General features: G+C 33.2%; 1 pseudogene; it reads left to right on the top strand.

Moving 5' to 3' along the window:
* Window positions 1–16,307, top strand: part of LOC149541268 (serine/threonine-protein phosphatase PP2A catalytic subunit pseudogene) — a 55,239-nt pseudogene extending 38,932 nt beyond the window's left edge.
* Window positions 16,308–26,924: the final 10,617 nt, after the last annotated feature.

Here is a 26,924-nt window from a genome sequence, read left to right as displayed (position 1 = left end):
TACATATATATATATATATATATACATATACATATATATATATATATATATATATACATATACATATGTATATATGTATACATATACATATGTATACATATACATATATATATATATATGTATATATATACATATATACATATATATACATATATATATATACATATATATATATACATATATATATATATATATATGTATATATATATAACTTGTTAATAAAACTTATTAATACAAGGCATGCCGACCTTTTAAAATATGGCCACCCTACTATTGCAGGGCTTGTGGCCATAGTGGTACTTTGTACCACTGTTGTACAAATCCTTTCTCTTCAAAAATTTCTTCTCCCAAATTTGTGGTCCCTCGAAAATGAACCCTCAATTGGTGATAATGAGTTCTCTCCTAAATTCGGGGCACGAATTGTGCATTAACCAAGAGGATTCCTTGTTCACCACTCTTTAACTCTTTATTATCTCTCTTTTAATGTTTCCATGCACCTTTATTGCAATATAAAATATTTTAATTAAATTCACTTGACTTCTCTTTTTAATTAATTTATTAAATTTTATTCTCATGCATACTTTATGCAATCTTAAAATTCTTTAATAAATTAATATCTTTTCCATGCTTTAATTTATTTTTGAAACATTAATTGATAAAATATTTATTAACTTAAGAAATAATAATATTTAGCATTTATTTAAAAATGGACTCTTAAATATATTATTAAATTAAATAAATATTATCATGTTCTAAAATTAAACTTATAATTTTATCTTTAAATTTAATTTCTTTTTATTTAATTAATTTCCAAATTAATTAAATATAATTAAATACTATAACAATTTTCCAATAAATTAAATTATTAATTGAATCATTTAATTTGACTTAATTAATAGAAAAATCACCAAAGACTTATAGGACCAAATACGAAAACCCATCATAGAAAAACACATACAAGATCAAAGTAAAGGGTTATAATTGTGAACTTACATCATACAACGCATTCAGAAGGTAATCAACTCAGATACTTATCCTAATTTTCAAGGAAAAATGAGTTTAAAGGTTAGGATTTGGACTTAAGAATTTATCCCCCCTCTCTTACCATTGAGATAATGCGATAGGGTACGCTCATCCTGGCAATTTAGGAAAGTTGATACCCGATAATTGTAATCTGCATAAAATTCACACATGTACAAACACATATATACTAAGCTAAATAGGCAATGATAGGAAGTGGTGTATCATGTAGATCCCAACTAGTAAGTGACTACGACTCCCTTCCTTAACCACATAAGAAATGTCATATATAAAAAATATATACATGCACACCATACACATGCAATATGGGGTAAGTATCCATAAGAAAATACATATGATAATCCATCTAACTAATCATCATTAATAATTGAAATCACTATAATAATCATCATGCATACATGAAGTATAGAGTACCAAGTAGTCTCATCATAAAATCAACTGAATATGAAACAATATATGATAATATAAAAAATAATGCTACTAATCATCAAGCATAAAATTGGCCTAAAAGAGTTTAGCAATGATAACAAAATGTAAACTAGGGGCATGCACTACACCATGAAGAACCATCTCCACACACCATGAAGATAAAAATGCACCATGAAAATTTCAAAGAAACTTCTATAACAACAAGATCTAAGACATCCTCCAACATCTATAAACACCCAATAAATATATCAATACCAATAACTCCCACTTAATTGTGGTACCGAGTCACCTATGGCATCATAACATCCATCTCCTACATGAATATCCTCTAGGTCTACACACACACAACCAAAGTGTTAGTACCAAGTGAAACCAAGATCTCCAAACTAAGAAGATACAAACCAAACTAGGAATTGATCATCTACTACCACCTCATCACTATCACAAGCTCCCACTAAATCATGTATCCAAGACATCCATTATATCATGATGAGAAAACCATACAATAACCATGAGAATCAACCCAGGCATAAAACCATCAAATAATTCAAAGTGTAAATCATGAGCTCCTCAAAAGAGACCAAATAGCCATGATCCTCAATCAAGAAGATATACCACCATAATCAAATAAAGAATCCTAACCAATGTGAGCTAATTAATTATCTATATATCCAATCATGTTATGCCAAAATCTATGACACCACGATCACATCCATGAACCGAGCATTTAACTCTCAAATTTTCCAACCTTTCAACATAAACTAGTCAAACACAATCATCCACCATGACTGTACCTGGTAACAACATCTCATCCCTTCTATATGAAGAAAAATATGTAAATCATGTGACTAAGGGTATAGACAACCCAAAACTAAGCCACCAATTTGAATATGCATCAATAATGAAAGATCAATGGGCAAAGACAACTCATATCCAAGTCATAAATGAAACCTATACTTATAGATTTTTTTCAACACTACATGTAGACCTAAAAATTCATCATACATATCCAACCTAAATATTGATAATCATATTATCACAAGACCAATCTAAAATATAGGCTAAGTATACAATGACATCAAAGTCAAATCTTCAAAATATATAATATCATAAACTCACAATGTTACCCTAGTCAATATATATCATAAATCATTCAAATCAATATATCACCAAATAAACCATGTCAAACCTACACCAAATCAGAACCAATGTGTAGAGCTCTCTAAGAACTTTTTGTTGAGTTTGACTATGTATGCCCTAGTTATGTCCAAATTATCTATGTTCAAAAGAAATAACATATAAATCTTGGGCTCTTAAAATGTACAAAATGTCAAAATCATAGAATCAAACCTACACCAAGTTGTAGTTCTCTGAATTAGCTTTTCAATGACTATAAGAAGTCTAAAATATGATATCCTGAGTGAAAGTTAAGGTTGTTTTACCAAGACATCATTTTTACCACTCTCATTGCAATTTGTTTTATTATTTTTGTGATGAAAAAATTATGACAGGATTAAATTTGATAACCATCATGGGATGAAACTAAAAACCTTTTGCATTTTCTCTTGACATGGCCAAACTAAAGCATATTATATATCAAAATTTATGGAAAGGCCAATCTGGATCAAATGGTGAGGTTTGTTTTTTCCCAAAAGGTCATTTATGCAAGGCCCCCCTCCTAAAACCCTCATTTAAATGAAGCATCCAAATAATCACTTTGCCCAATAATTTCACATGTCCAAAATAAACCAACATCCCATCATAATTGTAAACCCAAAACCTTTAGATCTACAATAAAATGCCTACAAAACCCATATATCTTGCCAATTCTTTCATTATTTCATGCATTCTAGTAGATTCAAACTATGGTTAGAACAACAAAAGCATAACTCTGATACCACTTGTAAGGAAACTTGCAACTAAAAATATTACCATTTCCACATAACCCATAATAGATTTGAAACAAATAAGTAATTAAAATCTACATGCAAGAGAATAGACAATATCTCCACAAAAAATGTGACACAAGATATATCTTGGGAAAACCTCATTGAAGAAAAAACCAAACCTCCAAAAACATCCATCTTCATGTATTAATCAACAATATACCATTGCAATACAATCATGGAACCCTTCAAAGCCATAGACACAACCAAGCAATCCATGTGAATAAGGATGAATCCATGCATCCCATGCCATGATTTCAACCTTCACAAATGCTCCCTTAGCTAACCAATCTCACCTTGTCTTGCTTGTCTTTAATTTTTTGCCTTTTTCCCTTCTCATACAAGAACTACCCTTGTTTCTTATATAGAAGAAAGCTCCCACAAAACCATCAAGTGGTACTACATAAACCATGTGCTACCAAACCCCCATTGACCCAAATTTAATATTGTACATTTAATTTACTTTTTCCTAATATTAAATAATTACCTCAGATATTATCAAAATGTTATGCAATTTGTCAAGAAAATCCCATGGGAATCTCTACATATTGCACGTTGATCTAGATGCTCCTAGGTGCAACATTACATAATAAAATAAAATAATACAATATATAAAATATTATGTAATGTGTGCAACACACATGATCTTAACATCCATCCCTATGCAACATTAGATTAAATAATGTAGTCAACTCCCGTGCCACTCTCTAATACCAAATTGTATATGTTGAAACATCTTATGGCTAATTCAAATTGTTGTATCACCCTATCCAAGTGATATTGCTCAACAATATAGTCCTATGGCCGAAAAACAAAGCCTAAAGTAATAGTATATGGCAGTTGTTTTTGCTTCTTTGGCCATTGACCTAATCCCATGCAAGGTCTCTATGTAATTGCTCTAATATCGTAAAAAAACATCCCTCCAATGGTCCAAGTCATTAGTATGATGATAGGTTAATATGATATCCCCACTTTAATAACATTCAATAATAAGTAATAATTAAAAGAATACAAAAGAAAAGATAATATAATTATAATATGTGTAGATAATAATTATAACTATGCTTATATCTTGATCTATTAATCAAAATATATTGTATAATAATTATATATTATATTACTAATGAATCAAATACAAGTAATAATAATATATTAATAAAATATAATAGAATACCTATCACATAATTATCAAAATAATTTCTTTAAGACACGACGATTTGGAATATTAGTTGTTTAAAAGGAGGGAGAAACATGGAGAGAAAACACAATTGGAAAATATTTTTCAATTTCTCTACAAAATGTTAAAGATATGATTTGAGATTATTATAGATGGTATCAGAGCATGTTCCTCCCATCCTGATGGGAAGAACATCAATAAACAATAGTTTATAGAGTGATAATCAATTGCTTCTAGCAGACACATTAACATATTCCATAAAGTTGCAGACATCACACACACCCTTCCTATATATTTTAATCAATGAATGATTAGAAAATATGAGGGAACAAAAATAACTAATATAGAAACAATGATATTTTTTATTGCAAGTTATCACCACAAATCAAAGATGAGACCATGTTTTTGAATATAGAAAAAGGAGTAAAAAAGGATTTTCACATAAAGATAGCAATAAGATCCTTATTATTAGCTAATAGGATTTCTCATTGGAGTTCACTCCAGTTAGATATGGTCTCATGCCAATATGGTCTCATGCCATTTGGAATTTATCACACACTACTTAGAATTTTTCAGATTTTGAATCACGCCCACAGATATTTGATTTTGGAAGCATATCTTTCAACAATCATAGAATGCATGATTTTGTGATCCCACAATCATGAAAGGCAGAGAAAATATTTGAGAAATCTTATCTGTAGATATGGGAGTATGATAAGATCATCACCATTGAAAACTTGTCCAACACACCATTTAACTCAACTCATGCATTATATCTTTCCCTGAATTCCATATTCAATCATTGACAACCAATTTCAATCAATCGAGTGGGTGAGTGTAGGTGGAGTGGAGAAAGTATGAGATAGTTTGTGAAGAAGATGAAGAAAGTTTTTCTTCAACACTGGGAAGAGATGAAATGCATCTGCAGGTGGGCACTCCAAAGTTGTGGCACAAATACATGGTAGGAGGAGGGGAATCCAGTGTTGCAAACAACTCTGTAGGGGGTTAAAATTCAAGGAAATTTGATTTGCATGAGGCTATGAAAGGTTTCAAAAAGAGTTGAACCGACTAGAATAAATCAATATATAGATTTTAAGAGCTATGAAGAAATATAGAGAGGAGCAATGACTAGAAGAGAGAATGATGTCCAAGCCATTGGATTTGGTCTCACTTCTAAACTCTACTTCCTCATCCAAACTGGCTAAACCAAACTAGGGAAAGTTGAATTCTGGAAGATTTTTCATATGGTCTAGGGATTTTTTAGGCATTGTTCCCTCATTTGAGACATTTTTGTATTCCCAAAATCAGGTGGAAGAAAAATTATTCTCCAAAAGAATTTTCTTGTTTTTCTCCATAAACACACAAATTATAACAAATCATTAGTAAAACCCTACTTAAAAATTGACGCTTTCTCAGAGATGTTAGATGATGTGAAAGTGAGAAAATCTTGAGCAATGTTGCATACTATGAATCTATACTGTAAGTTGAGCATTAACTAACATTTTTCTAAATTATTTTTTGAATCGTCATCTTGATTATTATCCAAAGCTTCAACACTTTGGCTTACTCCTAATATCATCAATCATTATGGACACCATTACCTAAATATTTTATTCAACTATTAAAGCTGCCAAAGAGTTAACAAGAATTGAGACCACTTCATTTAGAACAACTTTGAAGGCATCATGTGTTCATACCATTCACAACCATTACAAGCGCCTCCTTGACCCAAGTTTGAAAGGCTAAAGCTAAAGTTTCAAATACTCAATACTCTTAATGGGACACCTTGAGTTCCAATCTAAAATAAGAAAGTAGTTCTCCCAAGGGGGCTACACATGCCTTCTTCATGAATCGGGCCTCTGCCAGTGGATGTAATAGCAGAACTTATGAAAACCATTAAGAATTAAGACAACTTCGTCAAAAAAATCTTTGAAGCTATCATGTATTCATACCACTACTAGATTGTAGTTCAAGTGGAAACTAGTAACAACCATTATACATAACTCCTTGACCCAAGTTTGAGAGGCTAAATCACAAGGTTCAATTTTGTGTTTGCTTTTGGTATCAACAATTGGGCTCACACTTAATATGTTACAAAGTAAAAGAAATAAAATGAAAAAAAAAAAACATATTCTAAACTAGAAACAACAACAATAAATCTTAGAGTTCAATTATTTTTAATGTCTTGTAAGTTTAAACTTATTAAATGTTATGTACCAAATGATTACAATTGTCTTACTAGTCTTACAACAGTTAACATTGAAAATATCTAAAACAAGATTCTAAATGAGATGCCACTTTATGGCGTCTATTATATGGAAATTTAAAAGTAGTATTAAAGAAGAGTTACACCAATTTGAATTATGTTGTCTACATTAGCACATTATGATGGTTATATGTTCTTGTCATCAAGATCCAATTATTATTGAACTTTTAAATGGGGATAGCTCACTTGAAATGTTATCCCTCCTAAAATTTAAACTCTATTTTGTATGGTTGTTGATTAGATTGGACTGAAATAGTAGCTATTAAATTTCCTGACTTCTACATGTTCAAACTTAGTTTCAAGGTGGGAACAACAAGAAGATTTTCCTTTTGAGGAATACTAGTCCTAAAGATCTCAGTCATATCCAATTCAAAGGGATCACCATTGCCTTCCAAATTCTAGTCAAAGCAATGCACCAAATGAGCCAAAACAAGCTCAATGTTTGCCATTGCAAATCCAGCACCAGGGCATCCTCACCTTCCTGCACCAAAAGTAGCACCTCAAAATCTCACCCTTTGATATCAATATTCTTAGCTATAAATCTACTAGGCTTGAATATTAAAGAATCTTCTCACACTAATGGATCTCTTCCAATTGCCCACACATTCACAATTAGCCTTGTCTTGTGAGGTATAAAGTAACCAACAACTATACACTCTTCTCTGGCTTCATGTGGAATCATTAATGGTCCTTGAGGGTAAAATCTAATAATATCTTTCACCACACATTGCAGGTATTTCATGGCCACAAGCTCAAATTCTCTCACCATGCACTATTTTTCAGCTATACATTCAATTTCTCCTCGTAACTTCTTGGCAACATGTGGGTTTCTCACCATCTCACTTATTGCCCATTATAGGGCATTGATTGTTGTCTCCAAACCACCAAGAAACATGTACTATCAAAAGTGAAAAAACAAATATTCAAAATTTTCTTCAAACCCTGGCACTAAATTAAAGAAAATAAATAATTCAAGAAAATTCAAGAAAATTATTCCTTCTTTCTGATGATGGATGACAAAGTGATTTGAAAAATAGATTGAAAAATTTAATCTACAAGACTACTTAATAATATTCATAGATTGTAGTAACCAGTACCAATAATTCAAGAAAATGTCAATATCAGTAGGCAAATAGAGAGGGATGTGAGCATACATGTATTGTTGCTTTAATGTGTTCGCAGGTGATTTTCATTCTGTTCCATCTCATCTACTAGGTTCTTAGTATGGTTTACATTTTCCTGACTCCCTTGTAGATGTTGATCAATAATCTTCTCAAAAACTGCATCAAAGAAGTTGTGGGCTTTCTCCATTTTTCCCTTCACACCACTCTTAAGTCATTAATCCAAACAATGGAAGGAATGAAGTCTCCAATGTTGAAAGCCCCAATCATCTTTGTGACTTCTTGCACCATTTGGTTGAGCTCCTTGCCCACCAAATCATCAAAAAATTTAGTCCCAGCCAATGTCCTCCAGATTATAGAGAAGATGAGATATTCTATGATCTTGCTCACATTCACTGTTGTTTCTTCATTCTTGGAGAATATCCTAGTTTCTAAAAACTTTTGTGTCTAAGATTTTGGTTTTGGATTACTCGAATGAAGATGTAATTAGGATATTTGGAGAATTTATTGGTTGCTAAAAACCTTTGTTTCAAAGTTTTATTTGAATGACTAGATTTTTTTTTTTTTAATTCTAGAACAAATGGATGGTTATATCCATCTAATGAATGTAAAAGAGAGTAGATCTTGAACAACGTTACATACTATGATTCCTTAATCTCAATATCATACAACTAACATGTTTCAATGTGCATGTGAATCTTATTTGACTTTTATCTACGACATTCTCATGCTATGGTTACATGTTAAATACTTGACTTTATGTAATATTGAATGTGTGACATCATGGGAAGTTTTGGCTTTGTTAGCATCACCTAGACATGCAATAATTGCTTAAGTGTTCCATTCATTCTAATGATATATGGCTTCTTGTGAGCCACTACTCATGAAACATGGGTCAATGAGCTTGACTCAAAACTTACATAGTTGAATCATGATAAAAATGTCACAATTCGACATCAATTTTATTTTCTAATAAAACCTATCGGCGTACCTCTTGCACCTCTTTCTGATGCAAGTGGTAGTTTACCGTCCTACAATAAAGACAACCAAGTCAACATGAAGTTGCGTATAATTTTTTTGGTAGTAATCATTGTCAGTAACTTATTTATTGTATACCAATTCAATTATGGAGTAACCAAAAAGGGGGAAGGGAGAACATGTCCAAATTAAGGTCATCGATATACTACAACAACACCAATCATAATTGAAAAAGTAAAGGATATATTTGATTCACTTTCTCTACGCATCAATCAAGGCACATATAATCTTGAATTCGAAGAAATTAAATGGAATCAGACTTGAATAGAGAACCATCATTCAAAATAGGGCCATTAAATAATTAATTCCCCATTAGTAATTAACACCAACACGTTCTATTGGACTAAGCATTATTATCTCCAAGTCATATCTTTATATTAAGGAGAATGATGAGATGCAATATCTATTTATTAATATGGAGTTTTAGCGATAAGGAAGACCATTAATTTCAAGGGTTTATTATATACAAAATATCTTATTAAAGCCTTAGAAGTGTTTGCACTTACCCACAAATAATTAAGGTTCTCAACAATGACAAATTATGGGCAGTTGTGTCTCTCTTTATGACCAAATGACACTGAGGACATCGAAAAAAGATTATTGTAGAAAGAACATATAAGAAGGATAATTAAGAAACACATGCACAATAATTAGATTCAAACAAAAAGAAAAGAAAATAAAGGAAACACTAGGATTGAAGAAAACTAAGCCATTAAATTAATAATTAACAAGCCAAATCAATTTATGCATAACTGTAATATTAAACAAAGAAAATATTTGGAGCCAAATCAATGAATGGCTAGTTTTCTGAGCACAAATTTTCAAAACTAATCAACAATTCCAATAATTCTAATCAGCATTCTAGAGACTCAAGACACTATTCCATGAATAAGATAGAAAAAGTGACAATAAAAAATTAACATGGAAGTCAAGAGCTATACCTTACATAGAAAAATAGTTGTGAACCAAAACTCCTAGCATCTATTGTATAATCCATTCACAACCAATGATTGATTTGAGTACAATTTATATTATATTTAGCTTTGTTGTATTATTATCAATGATCCGACTATACTAAACAACTAGCACAAAGTTTATATTAATAGACAAAGGAATGAAATAGAATATTGATTTGGAGAAGAAGAATCCAATCAACATGCACTTTGTAACATAAAAAATCCAACTTGCTAATTCATCAAATCATTTTGGTGATTGGAATTATGACTTGTTGCAGTCGTCGATTCTGTAGGAAAAGTGTGAATAGGCATACAAAGAAGCAATAAGATCAAGGTATGGAGTTCTGAGTGGTTTAATTCAGATTCAACAACTCATGCATTGTTTTGAATCACACATGAGTTCGTGGAAAGGAAATATGATTTGAGCAAAATTTTGGTCAATAATTACAATTATACATTTACCATTAATAATATCATTGAATTTTCATCATAATATCCAATTCAATGTAAGGATGAAATATTGTTGAGTTGTCATTTTGCATGATGCTTAACAGAAGGAATCCTTTCAAACTCCTCTCTTGAAAAGCGAATCTAGGATCAACTCCAAGGTTTTGGGCAATCTTGCAACCTATTGAAATCCACTTAGTTGAAGATAAATGTATTTGTTCACAAGGAGGCCTTTGTTGGTTCAAACCAATTTAGATGAGACATTTGATTTTATGTACTAAAAAGTAACCACAAAAGAGATATATTTTTGGTATTTTATGTTTTATGATGAAATGCAATTTAACAATGCAACTGTATGAATTCTTAACTTAACCAAGCATTAGAAAAGCAAATAACAAAGATAAGGTAATGAGAGATTTTTAAAAAAACACAAAAGGAAAATTCTTGATGGACATAAACCATGGTAACAACATGTATGTGAGTTAAATCATTGAAAAGATTATGTAGGAAACTAATGAAAAAAGGAGTAGTGTTTTCTCAAATCCACTAATGCAATCGTCAATGGGAACTTAGTAATAACCAAAAGATGTGTCACATATCATAAAATTACAAGGCCATAGGAAGTGCACTCATGTGAGACAAGAAGCTATATAGGAACAATAGGTAATCTCTTCTCCAACTTGGTACGTTAGCAAAATTTGTCAACACACAAAAAATTTGAGAACTAAAAGATCGCACAATCAAATCAACACAATAAAACCATTTGCTCCATTATTATTCATAAACATGCATTCATAATAATAACACACTTCGGCAAGAATAACTACACTCAGAATGAGAGCACCAGTAGCATATATTATTGCATAAAAAATAACAACCTGGAATACATATTACATTCTTGAATTTATAAGAAATCATTTCCTCAATTTGTGTTGAGAGTCAGAGATCTCTTCATGCAAATATATCATTAAAACTAATCAAATAAATATAATTATATATAAACTAACTCTCCAAAAGGTGCTAAGTAGGTCTCCACCATTGTTTATATCAATTAATGTGTGCATGACCCTTTATATGACTTAAAATAATGTAAGAAGTAGATAAGAAGAAGGAAGTTGTAAGAGGATCTAAGTCATTGGAAGCTCTAAAAATGGAAGCTTAGCCTTCTTTGAATGTTTCTGGGAGTTGAACTGCCATCAAAATGTGTTTCTAGTGCATGGAATTCTCTTTAAAAAAGAAACTAACAATTAACTATTAGCACATTGTTACTTCAAAATTGTTTTTGCACCTCTGTGAAAAGTGCACCTTGCGCATAAGTTCAAAAAAATCCAAAATGTTCTCAAGTGTCAAAACTACATTTCTAGCTTCTAGGTTTTCTTCCCCTTTATACCAGAGTGATGTTTGGATGTTTTCTCTTGAATTTCTCTATAATATCCATCACTTTAGCATGCAGAAAATGCAAAGCTTCATACTTATCTTTTACTACAACCTCTAACTTTTGTACAAATTGCTGCAAAATCCTCAAGTTTAGTGTCTAGCTCCAACAGTACCCATTCAGTTATGGATGCTTGTTTGATATGTTCTTCTGAAAAAGCATCTTCAAAGGTTTTTTGAAACTATTGGACAAATAATTGCACTAAAATGAGTTTGGCCTTTGACTCATCTTCAAAAATTTCAAGGCAGACATCACTGTAATACTTCTCATCTTCCTAAATCTGCTCTTGCATTTGATCCTTCAGCTTCTATATCCCCTCATGTAATGTTTCAATTACTTTATTACTGGCTGATATTTTGTCTATCCAATCCTCCAATTTATCAAGCTCTTTTTTTGAGTACACCTCCATGAGTGTATGATATATTTGACCTTTTTATTGATTGAAGCGCTTGAAGGTATTTTCCCTAGGTATGGACCTCATCTATAAGCCCAAAATCCTAGTTCAATATAGATACCAATTTTTTCAACTAGACTGAATATGGTGTAACAATTTCAAATTAGCCTATATAATATGTATACCTTTGTCTTCAAAATTGTCACTTCATTTCGAACATGCACCCAAAAATGAATCTATCTGTACACTCCCCTTATCTCTCTCCTCTAATGTCAAAGCAAGAGTGATCTCTAGATTATCCCAGTCAATGGGGCTCAGTAGTCCATGTAAATATCCTCTCATAAGCTCATTTTGTCTCCTTAATATTATCAACTCAAACTCATCTTCATCTATGTGCCTGAATACTTCCTTTATACCTGTAGTGATTAATACTTTGGTAGTATCTATTGTGGGTCTCCCTAGAATAACCTCCTTGATTTGATAGTCTTTAGGGGTCAACTCCTCAGTGTCAACATGTGGAGGAGGGATAAAAATATGTGCAAGAAAGTCTTGGTCTTGATTCTTCATTATGAAGGCCAATGGTCACACATCACCCATAGGTGGCTCGGGCTTCTTGATAGCTTTGACTAACTCCTCCATTCCCTTGTCTGCAGTTACATTTGGCTACCTATTTTGTGGGACCATAACCTCCCTCTTCATCCAAGTAGGTGTAGTGCCCATGGAAGACATATATCTAGCTAAAGGGAAGATTTGCATCGCTAGCTCCTTTCCTTTATCACTCCTTTCTAGAGTCTTCTCCTTCTGAGATAGATATATATTGGGATTCCATGTATCCATTCTAGCCAAAGTTCTTGCCTCTGTATCTTGAGAAGTTGATCGAGGTTGGTCCAATATTTATCCCTCCTCTGATACTTCATCAGCCTACAACTATTCTAGATCTTCTTCATCCATTGCTTGTTCCTCCATCTGTATAGTAGAAGGAAGTGGGCTGACTGAGCCTTTGTCCAAGAAAGATAAGTCCTAAAATGGTGGTGGTGGTATAGCTAGATGACCTTGTGGTAGAGGTGGCATTTGGTTCCAATCCTCTCCCAAAGGTTGGTTCATAGGTGTATCTTTTATCTTATCACCCACCATTTCAGTGTCCATAGGCATAAAATCAAAATTAAAAATTTCAAATACATATGTTTCTTACCCCTCTTGTTCTTTAATCCACTGTTGCTACTCATCTTCTAAAGTTGTAACCTGAATAGGTTGCCTGGGAATAGATGGCGGCATCACAGTGGAGCTCCTTCTTTGCTCTTCTTCCATAGTCCTAGCTAGGAAAGTCCTCTAACTCAAGGGGATATTATCTTGTTCTTCTTCTTCATCGTCTACCTTGGGGATGGTTTTAGTCACCTAAGGGATGGGAATAACTTTCTTCTATAACTTCCCTCTTCTTGTCTTTTTCATTGTAGGCTCAACCCTAGACTTCTTAACAATTGAAGGGGAGGCTTCTTCCTCTGGACTAGTTGGTGGTGTTTCCTATGCTTCTTCTTCCAACTCCTATTCTTGTTCTTGTCCAAGTGGGGGAACTTGTTCAATATCTTGGGCTTGAGCAACCTCTTCATCTTAAGGCTCTTCAGTCTCAAGCTCAGCTTGCTTTAAGGAATCTCTTTTCATCTTATTCTTCTCTTTATCTACCCTAAAGTACTCAACATTCCTCTCATGTTGATATACCATTTTTTGCCTAACAGGGAACTAAGCAGGAAAAGTTGGTACTTTAACTTTTACACCTTTACCCTTAATTGGGGGTGTTGTGGCTTGAAAGGCAACAATTTATAGAATTGGGTCAAGGTTAAAAGGCTTCTTGATCCATTCCCTTGTCAACTGAATGATGTGCCTTGCCCTATAATTTATATTTGCATTCTCATTTCTATCTATCTTTGCATTCATGATTGGCTTATCATAGATTTTGTTGTGGTTGTACAATGCATCCAAGAAATCTTGAGTGTCTTTCTAAATAGCCTTGAGTGGAATCTTCATTTTTAAGGCCTTTTCTACTCGATATAGAGTCATCCTACAATAATCCCTTATTTAGATATCATAGTCATCTATTGCATTCATCCAATGGTCTTCTATAGCATCTTTATGCACAAACTATTCCCTTGCCAAATGTTGAACTCTACCAATAATATCAAAATAAGGGTGAGGGAGGTTGTAATCTGCCAAGGGATATTGATCCCACTCTGAATCAAAGGTCATAATATCTTGTTTTTGCTTGACCTCAAATGCACCTATAGTAATAGATCATACACATGTCTTCTTATGTTGCTTCCTCACTCCATCATATGTAGATGTGAGTTGCCTAACAATCTCCAATAAGATGAGCCTTTCGATGGATATCTCGAGAGTTTCTTTGGATTCACCATAGTACCATCCACCCTTAGGTAAGTGAATGTTTTGAACTAGATGTAGTAGGCATAGATCTCTTCGATCCTTTCTGCTACCTCTAATGACATCCTTTTAGCATAATCACCCTGTATAAATTATATGATTGCAAATATAAAAGCATCATTCACTATACATTACTCCTTTCTCTGATCTAAGACTACATAGGGCCAGACATTAGCATGCTCCCCTTCTTGTAAAGTCCAAGGTAGTCAATTTTTGTTGCAACCAATAAGTATACCAAATATGATGTCATATAAAACTTGGGGTTGGCCTTAACTCCTACCAGCTATTCATCTAGTTTTTCACTCAGCATTGTGGTCTAATCAATTGGAATTTTGACCATTATAATGGTCTCTATGAAATGGACCATCCAAATATGAAGATGCCCAGCTTTCAATAGACCCATAACTCTTCTCAAATGTACAAGTGTCACCCTTTATATACCCCCTAGTCATGTCTACCTTTATGACTCTGTGTCCCACTAGTGTTCTATCAATAAAAAATCATGATTGTATGATCTCTGTGACCTTTTCATTCTCCCTATACCATATTTCTACTCGATCATAAGTTATCTTTACATACTAATCAGCTCTAGGGAGATGGAATACTTTCTCAATATTCCTAGGTCTAAGGTCCAAGACTATCTCCCCTATGGCCCTTTTAACAACTCTTTCTTTAGACACATAGTTTTTCGGCCAAAGCCATGATGAGCTTAGAACACTACACAGATATGGGATGTGATATGATATTCACCAATCCTAATCTAACAACCGTGAACACAATCACAAACCTCTCTTTAGGCTTATTTCATATTATGATGAATGCATTCCAATATATGTGTCTCAATTCAGTATCTCTAATCTTTGAATGTCTATCCTAAAAATGTGATTTCTTTGGTGCACCTTGAAACTTGAAGACAATGGGTTTTGGAGATATCTTTTCTGCAAGTGAGGATGATGAAGAAACCATTTTATCTATACAAAATAGAAAGATATTAGTCAAGAGAGCTTAAAATATAACCTAAAACAAACGCTAATTGCCAAAAACCCAACCCATAACACCAAAGTAGTGAAAAACTAGTTAAAATTCCCCCCTTAAAGCCCTGAAATACAAATTAGCACACCTTGATAGGTGTGTTAGGTGTTCTTAGAAGGCATTCTAAGAATCTTTTTGCATAGTTGTGCACCTACACATGTGCACACCTTGGTAAGGTGCGCAACTACGCACATACGCAACATGTGCAAAGGGGGGGTCTTCACTTAAGCTTAAAATGTGTATAAGGGTGCACACATGCACACCATGATGGGGTGTGCATGTTCACACCCTTATTATCTATTCCTTAGGTTTAGTTCTTGAAAGGTGCACATGTGCACATCTTGGGGAAGTGCGCACCTTTCAACTTAGGTTTATTTGTTAGCTTTTCTTTTTTTTAGGTTTTTGTGGCTACAAAGGTGTGTATGTGCACACCTTGAGGAGGTGTGCATGTCCACACCTTTGGTATTCTAACACTTTGTGGTTTTATTCTTGTAGGTTTGGAGATACACCTTTGAAGGTGCAAGATCAAGGAGCACGTAGAGAACAATTGGGAGAGGAGAGGCGGTCCTGGGCTTTTATAGTCTTGAGATAGTGCACACCCTTTGGAGGTGTGCACCTGCACTTGTGTGCAGGTCTACATCTCCAAAGGAGTAAAGTGTGCACTTGCACATTTAGCGCACCTTCACACCCCAAATGGGTGTGCATGTGCGCTAAGTGCATTAGTGCACCCTTTAGCACAAAAGACCTACTTCTTAAAAAAATGCTAGTTCTGGCATTTGATTCCTTTCATTTAGAGGACTAGGGTTGGACCCTGAATCTAGGAAGATTCCCGAAATTCTCCCAAGCCCTATACTAAGGGTCTAGGAGATAAAAAAATATTACTAGGGGGTCCCCATTTCTAGGAGAAATGGGGCATGCATTGTGAAACCACAACAAATACATCATTAAGTATCAACATTCAAGAATGATAAACCAGTCAAATCAATAGGTTACAAAAATAAAAGAGAAATTTGAAGGTTAGAAAAAATTCACAACTCAACTACTCACATCACTCTCAGCCTTCACTTACTAAATAATGAAATCATAGATGAGATTACAGATCAGTAGGAAAGATAAGTAATAAAGAGACTGAGATTCTTATCCTCTATGTTTGTTCAGAGTGAAAAGATTGTCTACAAATCAATGAGATTACACAATCATCATCAAGACATATTGTAAGAAAGGACTAAAATAATCTATTCACACATAAATAGAATTCATTTTTCACTCAATAGTTAGTTACCAAAGAAAGTTTGCTCAACACATATAGGTCACTAATCCATAAGAACAAATAATGACCAATACTAAATACTTGCATTGCAACACCTAGAATATATGCAAGCATACACTTGAAATAACTCAAGGAAGAATTTTTTTTCACTCTCTAGGGTTTCATGTATCACTTGAGTTTCCTTACATATGGCTCTTTATCTGAGCTTTCCTTCTGTGTTCTCCATCTATCATACTGTGTTTAGTGCAAGAAGTTTTTAGGGCTAGTTTATAATGGCTCCAACCAATTGTGACCCATCAGTTGATACTGGCATTCACACTACTACTTTAGAAAGCCATGGCACCTCCATTCAACAAATGTAGGCATACTTCTAGTCCCCCAATTTTTAATCTTCAAAAGTTGCCTCTCATGAAAAGAAATTCCCTTAATGTCTTCCCGGATTTTTCTAACATGTTCTTATGAGGTTGAATTGGTTTGGAGATCTAAAATGAAAATTTCCAACTTTGATTACTTCAGGGTTAGATTGGGATTTACAATAGAATAAAGATTTGAAAATGCTCTGGCTAAATATGATAAGGACACTCCAGATACATGGGAGAAGGTAGTAGCCATGATGCTCGAAAAAAGTGCCATGAATGTCAAGAAGCATTGTAAGGACCTTGAAGACAATGTGAAAGTCCTCGAAGCTAGTCTAGTTGATGTAAGTTATAACAATTCTTCATATGCAATTGAATGTATACCAAATAAAGATGGTGAGTTTCCTAGTTTAAAGCAATCATTTGGAAGATGCAATGATAAAGCTAAGGAAAAATTTAGATACTTACATAAAAGAATGAATTAGATCCAATTTGACACATATGGGATTCAAGGAACATTATACTAACGTTGCTCTTAAGGAGTCAAATGAACATTAACTACTCTTGATTGGTTAATGCTAAATGTTCCTGAAAACTAACTACCCTTTAATTTTTCTCCCAAAGCATCCAAAGTTTTGGTGCAAGTTTTGATAAATGGTATCTTTGAGAGTTCTAATCATTTTCATGTAGAGAAAGGTAAACATGAGCTCATAGGTATAGAAGTTCAATACCCAAACCCAAATTCAACAAAGGCCTGATTAATATATAGTATTAAAACCCGAAGCATAGTTATTTTGAAGCCTTTTTACATATCGACAAAAGTTAATATCTGCTTTTAGTATTACAGTGAACCTGAGCAAGAAGAGTTTGCTTTGGTAGAAAATGCCCTCACATGTTTGTTTTCTGCAAGAAGAAGTTATTTGTACATTTTTCGCAATGAGAAGTTGTTTGGTCATTTTTCGCCAAAGAGAAGGCCAAGAAATAAAAATATACGTATATTAGTTGAAGTTACTATGGCATTAGCTAATGAGGTAGCACAAGGAACACTATCATCGGCAAGAATTGTATGAACATTTGGCACATAAAAGCAGGAATGAGAAAGATATTCAAAGTGGTTTTAAAAAAAAGTTGGTTGATATAAATTTTCACCAAAGTTTCGCTTATGGATTATGCACATGGAGCCACATCTTTTTAGTATGGAAATTTCTTTTAATCACAATGAGATTAGATGGGTAGCCAAAAAAGCTCAAGCACAAGAGTTTATACTTTCCTTACCAGAAGGTTACAAAACTCTCATTAACAATGCTCATCTTAGTGGGAGACCAAAACAATGTATATCTTGAAGTTGCTATGGCATCAGCTAATGAGGTAGCACAAGGAACACTATCATTGGCAATAATTGTATGAAAATTTGGCACATAAAAGCAGGAATGAGAAAGATATTCAAAGTGGTTTTTAAAAAAAGTTGGTTGATATAAATTTGCACTAGAGTTTCGCTTATGGATTATGCACATGGAGCCACATTTTGTTAGTATGGACATTGCTTTTAATCATAGTGAGATTAGATGGGTAGCCAAAAAAGATCAAGCACAAGAGTTTATACTTTCCTTACCAGAAGGTTACAAAACTCTCATTAACAATGCTCGTCTTAGTGGGAGACTAAAACAATGTATATCTATTGCTAGAGCTATTCTAAGAAAACTAGCAGTTTTAGTACTCGACAAAGCAACTGATGCTTTAGATGCTGAAAGTGAGAATTATATGAAGAAATCAATTAAAAGAATTATGCATGATAATGCAGCAAGTCATACAGTTAGTAATGTTAGGTGTAAAGGTTTGGAAATAATGTTGCACTCCTTTGAAGCTCGGTGTCATAATAAATTTCATACATAAGTCAGATTCTCTGATTACACATCTCATCATTTTATAGCAGCAACAAACATTCTATTGACGTCATCAAGATTTGAAGCTTGTGGACTAAACCAATTGTATGCGATGCAATATGGTGACATTCCTGTTGTTCATGTTGCTAGTGGGCTGAGAGATATTGTTAGACCTTATGATCTATTTGTGAAGTCTAGCATTCGATGGAGATTTTTATTATTACAAGCTCATTCCAAAATAAAACTATTAAGATAAGGAAATAGGCATATCTGTATGGAAAATTTCTTTAGAATATATTTTTGTTGGACACGAAGATTGGGTATATTCTATAAGTTGGCAACCTCCTTTGAAGAGTTGTATTTATAACAATAATGCTTGCTAGATACAACCTCAGAGTATTTTATCAGCACCAATGGATAGGACAATGATGATATGGTGAATGTAGAGGAAGATAGGAATCTGGATCAATGATGTTACAGTTAGATCTATGGGGGTCTATGGAATCCAAAAAGAGATGTCGTTTTGGCTCACGGATATGGTGGATCTTTTCATCTTTAGAAAAATATTGGTCTTTCAATTGAAGATTGGTAGCCTTAGCTAGTTCATCATGGTATTCTGTAGCAATAATAGATCTAGGATGGGCTAGATCTAGTCAATTTATATTATCAGTTAGTCATGATCAGACAATTTGAATTTTAACTCCTTGAGAAAGGCATAAGGATGATAAACTAGAAATATCCTGACATGAAATTGCCCATCCACAAGCCCATGGTAATGATATGAACTATATGGCTATTTTAAAAAGAGAAGGAAACCATCATTATGTTTTAAAAAGAAATCTCATTTAAATGATATTTCTTTTAGAATTTGAAAGGTTCCAATTGGTGTTGAATAAAAAGTAAATTTTTGGAAATATTTGAAATAGATTTAAATATGAAAGAGAGATTTGAAGACATAAATGTGAAAAGTCACAAGTTAGAAGCTGAAAGGATAGTTTTGGTTACTGATAAGTCACCAACAAAGAAACTGAATAGTTTCTACGAGGACAGTATTTATGGAAAATTTTGAGATGGATTGGTGGTTCTACTTTTTTTGCATACAGGTGGAGAGCTGGAGTAAAGGGGAGAGTATTTAGTTTCTGCATTTTCATTCATGCATCTTAGATTGATATCTTTTTCTTTGTAATAGATTTGGTTGTAGATTTTAAGAAAATGTAATCAGAGTATTATGTTTGTTGTGATTAAAACAAGGAAGGTTTTGTTATGAATCATAGTATTTGGACATCATTTTTCCTGATTATTTTCAATCAAAGTATTATTATGGCTAATTTTGAGCACTTTCTTCCATTCTTAGTCAAGTGGTGAATGGGTGGTAGATCGGAGTACTCTCATTTGTTCTTGTTGCAAGGATTTAGATGTTTAAGCTTTAGTTTAATTTCATGTCGTTGCATTTTCATATTTAACAACATTCTTGCATTACCAATCTTGAGTCATAGGATGTGTGAGTTCTCAAAGTTGGCTAGGTTTAACATCTAAAATCTACCTGAGTTAGTCCTGCCTAGGATTAACTTGGTTTCTCCTCTTCCATTCTTGGGTTAAGAATGGACCCAGTTAGTTTAGGAAATAAAAAAATTCATTGCATATCATTCTATAAGGGAGCTATACCTTTCAATTTAGAGGAAATCTATCAACCCCATGATAGATTATCCAACTGTTGGCATCTAATTGTTCTTTCAAATTTGGGCATTTTGGGAGTTTATTCAAAAGAACAATCTGTTTACCAATAGATTTTTGGCAACTTCGCTGGGGAGAATTTTCAAAGTTACATTTTCTAGTTTTCCCTTTTTATAACTGATCTTGTGGAAATAAGGTACATGCCACAAGGATCAGGCTTTTAGCCCTGTAGTCTCAACCAGCTGAAGAAAGAATTAATTCAAATTTGATGACTAGAAGAAAGATAGAGGAGAAAATTGGTGTTGATGTTTGCTTCCTCAGTGATTATAGATATCTCTGTTATCTAGAGATTGGTGACTCCATTCTAGTTCTCATAACTTTGGGTGAGAAGTCCAATGTCTACATTTTCAAATTTTATTATCTCTAACTTGTAGAGATTGGTGACTTTGTTGATTAAAAAGGACCATGCCTATTAAAATGATGAAAGGAAGGAAATCAAACCCTTCCCTTATAGAACTCCATCACACTACTAACCTGGTGTAGCATGATATGTTTGAAACTTGGAGAAAAAGCATCAGTCATGGAGTAAAGATGAACCTGAGTGTTAACAAAGATCATGCAACTATTCTATTATGGAAAAGTATTTGTGCAAGATATGACCTATTGAAAGAGGTGGAAGTGAAGGCAAAAATGTTGCAGCATTATAAAGAAAAGACATTGTAGCCAAGTAAGGAACTAAAGGTGGATAATGATAAAATTTCAAAGATCTCACAAAATCACATCTCTTACAATTTTTCAGTCCTGAGTGAATAAGAAGTTCAATCAAGAAAGAAAACCAAAAGAAAACCCACATTCAAATAAATAGATGTTGAAAGTGACTTCAATTTGCATTTCCTTTGGACTACGTTTAAACAAAGTATAGCTGAAGCTGAAGTAAAAGGATTAGACTCTTCCGAAGATTATCAATCTCCTCAGCTATTAAAGTGTGTACATCAAAGGAATTTTTATATTCAAGATCAAAGAAGAAAAGAAATATGTTGTTCAGCCCTTGTACCTAATGAAAAACTAGTAAATGAAGAGCCCATATCAACCAATGGTTCAATTTTTGGAGAGCAAGAGATACCTTGGTTTCTGGAAGCACCAGCAAATGAAGACATTTGTTACAGCGATAAAGAATTGGTAAGAAAAGTAGACAAAGAAGTTATTTCCATGCCTTCATTTACTCTTGATTTAAAAGGTTTTAGATTTGAAGAAAATAAAGATAAAATTTCCCATGGAGTTTCTTTTCAAAATCATTTGATAGTTAATGCGCTTCCAAAACATAGAAAGTTTAACTTTATTGAAGATTTTGGCAAAAATGATTTTCAATTTGCAAAGGTTGGTAATGATTCTATGTTAGAATCTATTTGTCTTGAAGAAAATGCAATGATTAATCCTCTTTATGAATTTTGTATTGAAGTGAAAGTGAGATCATGTTGACAAATCTAAAAATATGGTTGAAGAGATGGTAAGAAGAGTTGAAAGAGAGGACCTTTCTGTTGCAGATTAGGAGAAATAAATGGGGATCATGCTTCAAATAGTTGTCCTCTTGGAAATTATCTTGAGACCGATGTCCTATCAAAAGATGGAATCCCTAATGTTATTGAAGAACATACTAAGGTTGACTCTTCATCCATTAGAGATGATAGAGATCCAATGCAAGAACCACTCTTTTTGCAGGCTAATGCAATACTGGGTTTTCATAATCATATGGATACACATTTAAAGGTTGCAATATAATTTGATGATCATCCTGCTAAACTTGAAAATGTTGTTGAAGAGATGATTATAGCAATAAATTGTGAGGAAAAGTATTCAAATGTTAATGAAGTATTATCAAATCGTGAAGAAGATAAAGAGCTTGATCCTGGTTCTTTTTGTTCTGAAATGGAGGTTGATCAAACCGCGATGCCTACATGGGAATTTTCTTCAACAGTTAATCCAGGTATTGAAATTTTAAATTCAGATGAATATCTTGCAAAATTGACAATTGTGACAAATGAAGAATATGTTTCAATTTGAATGGAACATGTGTATCATGAAGAATCACCTTGTTTTAATTTGTCTTTAGAACCTAAAGTTGCTGAAGAGAATACCTGTGATTAGTATGATGCCATTTATTTTCTAGAATTTCTTAAATGCTCCAATGTTCTCAATCCTGGTTTAATTATTGATATCTTTACTAAGAATGATATGGTTGATATGAGTAGATGTGATTATGTTCCATTTGTGCGTTCCAAATCTGGTGAATATTTTTCTCCTTCACAGAAAATGGTTGAACATATGAAAGGAAGTGTGCAAAAAGGTATAGAAGAACCAGAGATTTATAATGAGGCATGGTTATTTGGAAAGGTCTTGTGGGTTACTATATTGAAAATTTCTTTTGGACTTATTTTCAACAACGAAGGTGTTGCCAAAGGTTATTAGTGTTGTTTCAAACTAGTGAAGCATATTCCTCTATTTTGAAAAGGATCATATTTCTCTATTCCAGTCAATGGCCATTTATGATTCCTTCCTTGTTCTCTATTCTTTTTGTGAGGTCTCCTCACCTGTAGTAGTTAGATTTTTCTTTCTAGTTTTGCGTGTATTTAGTGTAGCCTTTCCTGCTTGGTGTAGTGGTCTTCCTTTGCTTTTGTAGTTTGTTGACCTCTTGTTTTGGTAGTTTCAGTTTCCTTTGCTCCCTTCTGCCCTTCTGGTAGCTAACTCTATGTTTTCCCTCTTTTTGGTCTGACTCTGTAGCCCAATGGATAAGGCTTGCTCTATGAAACTTGAGATTCTGGATTCTTTACGTACTTTCCAGCACATAATCCCCATTCAGAGCCAGCTATAGGCATACTTCCAGTCCCCCAATTTTTAATCTTCAAAAGTCGCCTCTCATCAAAAAAAATTCCCTTAATGTGTTCCTAAATTTTTCTAACATGTTCTTATGAGGTTGAATTGGTTTGGAGATCCAAAATGAAAATTTCCAACTTTGATTACTTCAGGGTCAGATTAGGATTTACAACAGAATAAAGCTTTGAAAATGCTCTGGCTAAATATGATAAGGACGCTCCAGATAGATGGGAGAAGGTAGCAGCAATGATGCTCGAAAAAAGTGCCATGAATGTTAGGAAGCACTGTAAGGATCTTGAAGACAATGTGAAAGTCATCGAAGCTGGTCCAGTTGATGTAAGTTATAACAATTCTTCGTATGCAATTGAATGGATACCAAATAAAGTTGGTGAGTTTCCTAGTTTAAAGAAATCATTTGGAAGCTACAATGATAAAGCTAAGGAAAAATTAGATACTTACATAAAAGAACAAATCAGATCCAATTTGACACATATGGGATTCAAGGAACATTATGTTAACACTGCTCTTAAGGAGTCAAATGAACATCAACTGTTCTTGATTGGTTAATGCTAATGTTCTTGAAAACTAACTACCCTTTAAGTTTTCTCCGAAAGCATCCAAATTTTCGGTGCAAGTTTTGATAAATAGTATCTTAGAGAGTTCTAATCATTTTGCTATGGAGAAAGGTAAACATGAGCTCGCGGGTATAGAAGTTCAATACACAAACCTGAATTCTGAATAGGCCTGATTAATAGGCAGTATTAAAGCCTAAAGTATAGTTGTTTCAAAGCCTTTTTACATATGGACAAAAGTTAATATTTTCTTTTAGTATTACAGCCGACTCGAGCATGAAGAGTTCGCTTTGGCGAAAAATGCCCTCATATGTTCATTTTCTGCAACAAGAAGCTGTTTGTACATTTTTTGCAACAAGAAGCTATTTGGTCATTTTTCACCAAAGAGAAGGCTGAGAAATTAAAAATAAATATATTAGTTGAAGTTACTATGGCATCAGCTAATGAGGTAGCACAAGGAACACTATCATTGGCAAGAATTGTACGAACATTTGGCACATAAAAGTAGGAATGAGAAAGATATTCAAAGTGGTTTTAAAAAAAAGTTGGTTGATATAAATTTGCGCCAGAATTTCACTTATGGATTATGCACATGGAGCCACATTTTTTTAGTATGGACATTGCTTTTAATCATAGTGAGATTAGATGGGTAGCCAAAAAAGCTTATGCACAAGAGTTTATACTTTCCTTACCAGAAGGTTACAAAACTCTCATTAACAATGCTCGTCTTAGTGGGAGACCAAAACAATGTATATCTATTGGTAGAGCTATTCTAAGAAAACTATCAATTTTAGGACTCGACAAAGCAACCAGTGCTTTAGATGCTAAAAGTGAGAATTATATGAAGAAATCAATTGAAATAATTATGCATAATAATGGAGCAAGTCATACAGTTAGTAATGTTAGGTTTAAAGATTTGGAAATAATGTTGCACTCCTTTGAAGCTCGGTGTCATAATAAATTTTGTGCATAAGTTAGATTCTCTGATTACACATCTCATCATTTTATAGCAGCAGCAAACATTCTACTGACATCATCAAGATTTGAAGCTTGCATGGACTAAACCAATTGTATGCGATGCAATATGGTGCCATTCTTGTTGTTCATCCTGCTAGTGGGCTGAGAGATATTGTTAAACCTTATGATCCATTTGCAAATTCTAGCACTAGATGGAGATTTTTATTATTACAGGCTCATTCTAGAATAAAAATATTAAGATAAGGAAATAGGCATATCTGTATGGAAAATTTCTTTAGAATCTATTTTTGTTGGACATGAAGATTGGGTATATTCTGTAAGTTAGCAACCTCCTTTGAAGAGTTGTATTTATAACAATAATGCTTGCTAGATACAACCTCAGAGTATTTTATCAGCACCAATGGATAGGATAATGATGATATGGTGAACGCAAAGGAAGATAGGAATCTAGATCAATGATGTTACAGTTAGATCTATGGGGATCTATGGAATCCAAAAAGAGATGTCATTTTGGCTCACGAATATGGTGGATCTTTTCATCTTTAGAAAAATATTGGTATTTCAATTGAAGATTGGCAGCCTTAGCTAGTTCATTAGGGTATTTTGCAGCAGTAATAGATCTAGGATGGGCTAGATCTAGTCAATTTATATTGTCAATCAGTCATAATCAGAAAATTTGAATTTTAACTCCTTGAGAAAGGCATAAGGATGATAAACTAGAAATATCCTAACATGAAATTGCCCATCCACAAGCCCATGGTCATGATATAAACTATATGGCTATTTTAAAAAGAGAAGGAAACTGTCATTATGTTTTAAAAAGAAATCTCATTTAAATGATATTTCTTTTAGAATTTGAAAGGTTCCAATTGGTACTGAATAAAAAGTAAAGTTTTGGAAATATTTGAAATAGATTTAAATATGAAAGAGAAATTCGAAAGATGTGAAGACATAAATGTGAAAAGTCACAAGTTAGAAGCTAAAAGGATAGTTTTGGTTACTAATAAGTCACCAAAAAAGAAACTGAACAGTTGCTATGACAACAGTATTTATGGAAAATTTTGACATGGAGTGGGGGTTCTACTTTTTTGCATATAGTCGGAGAGCTAGAGTAGAGGGGAGAGCATTTAGTTTCTGCATTTTCATTCATGCATCTTAGATTGATATCTTGTTCTTTGTAATAGATTTGGTTGTAGATTGTAAGCAAATGTAATCAGAGTTATGTTTTTTGTGATTAAAAAAAGGAAGGTTTTGTGACAAATCATAGTATTTGGACATCATTTTGCTTGATTATTTTCAATCGAAGTATTGTTATGGCCAGTTTTGAGCACTTTCTTGCATTCTTAGTCAAGTGGTGGGGTGGTAGATCAGAGTATTGTCATTTGTTCCTATTACAAGGATTCAGATGTTTAATCTTCTGTTTAATTTCATGTCATTGCATTTTCATAATTAACAACATTGTTGCATTACCAATCTTGGGGAGTCATAGGATGTGTGAGTTCTCGAAGTTGGCTAGGTTTAACATCTAAAATCTGCCTAAATTAGTCCTTCCTAGGATTAACTTAGTTTCTCCTCTTCTGTTCTTAGGTTAAGAACGCACCTAGT

The sequence above is a fragment of the Cupressus sempervirens genome, chromosome 8 (genome assembly GCF_028749045.1).
Source record: "Cupressus sempervirens isolate cs-2001-9-10 chromosome 8, ASM2874904v1, whole genome shotgun sequence".
Classification (NCBI taxonomy): domain Eukaryota; kingdom Viridiplantae; phylum Streptophyta; class Pinopsida; order Cupressales; family Cupressaceae; genus Cupressus; species Cupressus sempervirens.
The sequence above is the reverse complement of the archived record's forward strand: the minus strand, read 5'-3'. Positions and strand labels throughout refer to the sequence as shown.